The sequence below is a fragment of the Apis dorsata genome, unplaced genomic scaffold (assembly GCF_000469605.1).
Source record: "Apis dorsata unplaced genomic scaffold, Apis dorsata 1.3 scaffold_193, whole genome shotgun sequence".
NCBI lineage: Eukaryota > Metazoa > Arthropoda > Insecta > Hymenoptera > Apidae > Apis > Apis dorsata.
Genome location: NW_006263477.1, coordinates 120,846 through 128,213, shown reverse-complemented (window position 1 = coordinate 128,213; position 7,368 = coordinate 120,846).

The window sequence follows — 7,368 nt, the reverse complement described above, 5'->3', positions numbered from 1 at the left end:
TATTAAATTATCAATTTCATTTATTTAATAATTCACTAATTATTATAATTATTAACGAAATTAATTATGTTATGTTTTGCATTTCTTTGTGAATTTTTCATCGATTTATATTTTAACTATTGAGATTATAGGATATTTTGTATTTCATTGAGTTGAGATTTGATTTCGTTGTTTTATTTTTATAAAATTTTTTTATATCTTTATTTTATGATTTTAATCTCTATTTAAGCAATTTTTTTTATAATCTAATCTTTCCAAGAAATTGAGAATTCACGTTACATTCGACATATTTCAATATGTTTCGACTCTTTCTGTCAAATTACCGTACATCTCTTCTTTCTAATTTATGATTCAATAAATTCAATAATCAAAATTGTGACATGATGCTTTATTGTATTATCAATATTCGTAATTAGAAATTTTATTCTTCCTTGATGTGTGTGATTGTTTTATAATAATAATATATATTGTAATATATATTGAATATTTTTTCTTGCATATTACGAATAACTATATGTTATTTATCATCTGTTCATTATTGTTCATACATATTTATATTTATAATTGGCAATCTTTCGAACTAATTATTTATCTTTTTTTTTAACTTTTTTTATTTGATGATTCTTAAATCATGTTATGATTTTTAAATAAAATAATTTATATTTGATTATTTTTTTATTTTAATCGTTGATTTTATACATTTTAATTTTATATATTTTATACATTAATTTTATACATTTTATGTATTTATTTGAAGATTTTTATTTATTTATTTATTTATTTTTCTATAAAATTGATTACTGATCCAGTTTCAAAGACGGGAAAAATTCCTATGAACATCATTGTATTTTTCCAAAGAGAAGTTTGAAGTTTCAAGTTTGTGTATTATATACATTTATTTTATTCTTATTTCATATTTACTCTATAATATAATATATCAAAATATATATATTTTTATAATGAATATTCTCTACAAATATTAATACTTTTATTTAAATAATTTGTAATATATATATTTCTCTTCTTACATATAAAATTTTTTTTTATTCATAAAAATTGATGGATAATAAATTTTTCTGAATAATCAGTAAAATTTATAACTTAAAAAAATATACATATATTATCTGAAATAATATTTGATAAAAAAAAGACGAAAAATATGAAAAGAATATTTTATTTATTTTTATACATTCTCTATTAGTAATATAGCTTTATTTCCAGAAAATTTTTATGACCGCGTGTAATGTGATTAATAAAGTCAATGTTTAATGCATAATATTTTTTTATATATTTTTTAAATATTTTTTCATATTTTAAAGATAATAATTTCCAATTAAGCTTATTTATTATAATCGCTAAATTAAAATCAGTGCTTATTTTTTTTTTTTTTATAAATATTTGTTTTCAATACAAAGAAGAATCAGTGGTTCTCAAGAAAAGTTTTACTTTTATATATTTTTTATTTATTTCAATTTTTTTAAATAATCAATGCTGTGTTCAAATTATAGTATTTTGTTATAGTTTTCATTTCCTCATATTTAATGATCTCTTTCAATGTCTCATAGATTATGGCAGCATTGATAGCAATGCCAGATTCTTTGCAGCTACTAGTGTGTCATATACATTTATGTTTTTCCGATCACTCAATCATATAGAATAAAAAATCTGAATCAACACAAGTGACTGACTCGTTGTATACGTAAATTTTTAAATGAGTACAGTGACTGCGGATTATTTATATCCGCATAATAATTTTTATTTTTCGTGTTTTATTTATTAGATCAGGATAGATCTTCTTGTATAGCGTTTTTAAGATTATTTTAATAATTATTATTAATTTCACTATATATTTTTATATCTGTAAATATTATTAGTTTGAATGATTTATATAATTGTAAATGAAAAATATTGAAATATGTTTTCAATTAAATTTCTTTTAATGAAAAAATCAAATATTCTTTGATTTCGTTGTAATAAACATATTTTATTAATTATTATAATAATTATTATTTCAATAATGATAGTACATAAAAATATTATATTATCATATGATAATAAACAATTTTTAATTTTCTGTTCATATAGATAATAATATTCATAGATATAATATAGATAATATTTAAATATTTGATATTTTATTGTAAAAATATGCTTTGAAATATAAAAATGTTTTATTTATTCCGTAAAAAAATTGTATAAAATATTATGTACAAGAAGATATTTCGTGATAGATAGATTTCTAAATTAAAACAAAAAATTTTGAAGATTTACATTTTCAAAAATATGCTTTGATGAAAAAATCGCTTGAGATTATTTTAATATTTAAAATCAATTATTTTTTATTATTAATTACTATATACATAAATATTATTATACTATATTATAAATAAATTTCTTATTTATTGTTTTGTATATTTTTTCTTTCTAAAATTAATAATAGTTTATTAAATTTGTAGAGTAAATTTATTAAAATTGAAATAAAATAAAATAAATAGATTTTGAATTACAGAATAGTAAATCATTTAAAATATTTATACTAATCTATTTTTTTAGCTTAGGATTTTTAGATTTAATTCTTTCCATATTCATTGCGAGAATCTTACGTACTCAAATGCTACTTGACTGAGAGGAAGCTAATAAACATGATGATTATAATGCATAAATTTATAATAATTTTTCAGCTATTGACAATGTGTATCGTGCATAACATATATTTATATATATTTATATGTTTAAGCTATGGAATTGCATTGCATTGTTGTATTATATACAATATACATACAATATAATTTGAAATATTTAAAATATTTAAAATTTCGCGATTAAATTTCATTGTAATTTATAATTATAATATTTACATGCAATTTTTATTTTAATAATTATATAATTTTTTATTATAATTCATATTTTAAAATTATAATAATGATGTCAAATTTTATACCATTAAATTTCTAATTTAATTCTTTTAAAAAATATATATATATTTATATATTTTCATTCATAAATGTTCATATAAAATTAATATATATTTTTATCATGTTTTACGCAATGATTCCTAGCCATCATCAGTCGATTTCAGGAAAATAATACGTAAAGTTATGAAAGAAGTGTGCCAAACTTGGTTATCGAAGGCTTTTCGGGACGTTTTCTCTAGTGTAGGTTTTTGTGCTCGAGTATCATGTATGAGAATCATGGAATGAGTATGTTGGTATGCCTGTTTTGCTATATTTTAAATATAGAATTAGGTAGAATAGGTAGAATATACTTTTAATATGTTATTATTATTAATATGCTTGTTATTTATGAGTTATTTATAGGCAGTTATCAGGCAAGTCATAGATTGAGTTTATAAGTGCGTTTTCGCGCGTTTTTCGGAAGTAAAATTTGAAAAGTTAAAGATAAAATTGAGACGATACCAATCGTCTCTAGCTTTACTTATCGATTTTTTAAATTTTATAGTCGCAATTGTAAAATAGATTTCGAAACGAACGTTGTGCTCGAGATTCTATATATATATACAGATAATGATCATTACGATTGTCCATGTGCATTTAGATTCCGATTTAATCTTTTTTTTTTGTTCGTTTGCGATTAATGAATTTCGAATCTAAATTTAAATTTCAGTGGATATTATATCCGAAAAAGAAAATCGATGAATGGTTTTTCATCTTTAGCTCTTCTTTGGATTCAAAGAATGAAAAATCATCATTAGTATTGTGTCACTCATTTATTTTTAGTAATATGTAATAATTAAAGTTATTATATTGCCTGATCGAGTTACATGTTCTTATTATCTAAATTCAGTCAAAACACAAATCACAAATCAAAACACAATGTTTTATTATATATTATTCTGATTGATTAAAAATGGATTATTATTAAAATTAGAATTTTATAATTTTTGCATTTTTTTATTAGAAATGGAAATCGCATTTGTGCGAATTATAAAATATCGCGTTTTTTTTACAATAAATAAATTATCACAATTTTTTATAAAATAATTATATAAGTTATTAAAGTTATTATAAGTTATTAAAATTTATATTATTTGTCATTAATTTTTTTATTTAATTAATAAATTTTAATTGATAATAACTCTAAATAATGATTTCTATTAATTTTGTTTTAAAAAATAGCGTTTAAAAGTTACGTTTAGAAATAATCGTTTATATAATACAAATATTGAATGTCCAAATTTTTTTCGATTGGGAATGAAAGTTATGAAACTTATGAAAGTTTCTGAATTATCTTAAATGATTAAAAAAATTAAGAAAAAAATGACTATACGATAGTAGTTTTTAAAAAAACTGTCCTGGATTCTCGCTATTAATATTCTCTTATTTAAATTTGAATACATAGAGTTTGAATGCATATTATATAGTGCAAATAATTATTTCTGAAGATATTTTAGTTTTTTTTTTATCAGTTATAAATTAATTAATATTGTAAATATAATAAAACATTCATCTTACTTAATTTAAAAAATTTTCTATTTTATAAAAAAATATTTATCATATACAGTGTATATATATAATAATTATTAAAATAATAAATTATAAAAATATATAGTGAAATTTAGAAAATCATTATTATTTGCTATACAATTATATTCGTAATATAATTATAAATTTTATAGTATATAATTTGATTAATTGGCTGCATAATGATTATTCGTTCATAAGAGCTTTATTAAGATTTATTAAATTGTTCATAATATAACTCATTTTGATTTTTAAAATTCATAATTTATTATTTATTATCTTTTTGATTATTGAAGCAAAATATATTCTATCGATATAATTTTCAGCAATTTTCATATAACTTTCATTAATTTTCAAATTATTTGCAATGTATAATATATATAAAAAAATTATCTCATTTTGATATCTATTTTTCTAAATCTTCATATTTTAAAAAATTGTTTTCATTAAAATCATTTAGTGTGATATTAAAAATTTTAAACAAGTTAAATAAAGAAGATAATAAAATCAATGAAATATTAAATATTAGATATTAAATATTAGAAAAATAATAAAGATAAAATAAAAATTGAATCAATATCATTTCATGAATATAAAATATTTCTTCAAAGATAAGATAAAGTAAATTAAAAATCAATGATCAGTGCCATCTTTTAAGTATTTTTAAAGGTTTAGAGATAAAATGAGAATTGACATTCAACGCCATTTCATGAATATGAAAGCTATTTCTTCTAAGAAGAATAAAGAATAAGAATTGACAATCAGAACCATCTTTTTATTTTTAAAAAAAATATTTACTCAAAAGATAACATTAATTATCAATTCTTATTCTTTTTCTATCCTTTCCTGTTTTTCTATTTTCTTTATCTGAATTTATTTTTATTTAAAATGAGATGGCGTTGATTTCTTAATTTTTATCATGTCTTTTTTTTAATGTAATCATATGAAAGTGTAATTAAATAGATTTTTTTATTATTATAAAAAATAGCAATAAATAATATAATAATAGATTTCATTTATTTATAATATTAATAATTATCATTCTTTATCTTATGTTTCAAATTGTTTTCATTTTCATATTATTATCATATTTTTTATATTAAATTACTTTTAATAATTTTTATATCATATTTTTTATAATATAATAATTATAAATATATTTCTAAATATATTTTTTTATATTTAATATATTTAACNTTATTATAATTATAATATATATTATAATTATTAATTATTATAATTATATATATTATTAAATATTATTGAAAAACAAGAAATTATTATATTTTAAAAGCACTATTATATATTTTTATATTAGAACTCTTATTGTTCCATTTACATAAAGTAATAAAATATTGGAATTTGAATATTTAAAATATTTACTATAAGTTGAATTTTGGTTCGATCGAATATGAATATAAATAGAATATTCAAAATTTGAATCTCAATTCAAATTTTTTTTTTATGATTTTTTTTAAATATAAAGTTTTTATATTATAGTTGAATTTAAATTAAATAATGATGAGATAAAATTTAAATAAATTTAGTTATGTATGAAATCTTGATTGAATTCTATTACTCATCAAATTTAAATTAAAAAAATTTGCTTAGATTTATTCGAATACTTTAATTCAAGCATTGCTATTTACATAAACTATAAAGAAATAAACGATAAAGAAATAAACGAATGCAATAAATCTATCTTCGTTATGATGCATTGTATTTATTATTCATACAACTAATCACATTTATTACACCACAATACACAACGGTACACTTAATAATTTAATCGAATCTAAATCGTAATCGTGGTACAACAATAATCGATTAATAATGTAGAGGTATAAATAGCACACTTACTGTAATATCGTGTATATTCTACGATATACAACTGGTCAAAAATTTCGTAAAATGTCGGACCTTGTAATCAATGTAATTCTTTCATCTACAATACTCTCGCGCGTTATAAATTCTTAACTAAAACGGTGCAGTTCCTGCATTCAACACGCTCGAAGGAAATTGAACAACATAACTAAAGTCTATCTTACTTCTACATTATAAACTATTTTGTTTAATGCATGTATATGACATCGAATGAATCATTACTTTTTTTAACTATTAATATTTTGCAGTTTGCCTTATAAATATATTATAATTGCTTGTTTGATATTATTCCTCTTTATTAACAAGAACAAATTTTCACCAATCGATATTGCATATTCATATAAAAAAAATTCGATGAAAATAATTTATATATATTCATTTTTCTTCGTCGAACGAAACTGATAAATAAAATGTGAAATAATTTTCTGTGTATGTAATATAATGCAAAATTAAATAAATTAAAGTAATTTATTCTAAATTTTAAAATCGTGTGTAAAACATGTCAGAAGACGCGTTCAAATTATTTTTTAAGATGTTAGAACAGAATTGAACATATATGTTCGCAAAAAATACATCGTTAACGATTTCGTTAACTCTCGTTAACAAGCCACATCGATCGATCAATCTTTCTCTTAATTGTATCTATAATTGTATCTGTGTTTCTCTCTCTAACATTTAAATGTTACTAATTTTGCGAATAGCTGATATATTCTTTACTTATACTAAAACTATTTCACGTTGGTACATTTTATACACGTAATTATAACATAGATGACGGAGACAGTGAATCTTCGGAGTATAGATTAATTTCGCGAATACACAACAGTGAAATTATGAATAATTAAAGCATGATCCTCTCTTACAAAAATTCATCTGTCATTCATGTCGCGCAACAGTTTATTATTTTTAATTTTTATTTGAGTGATTTTTTTTTTATATATATAATATTTCAGATCTAGGAAGATGATCTTTTTTTCATACATACTTATTCAGCCTTATTAAA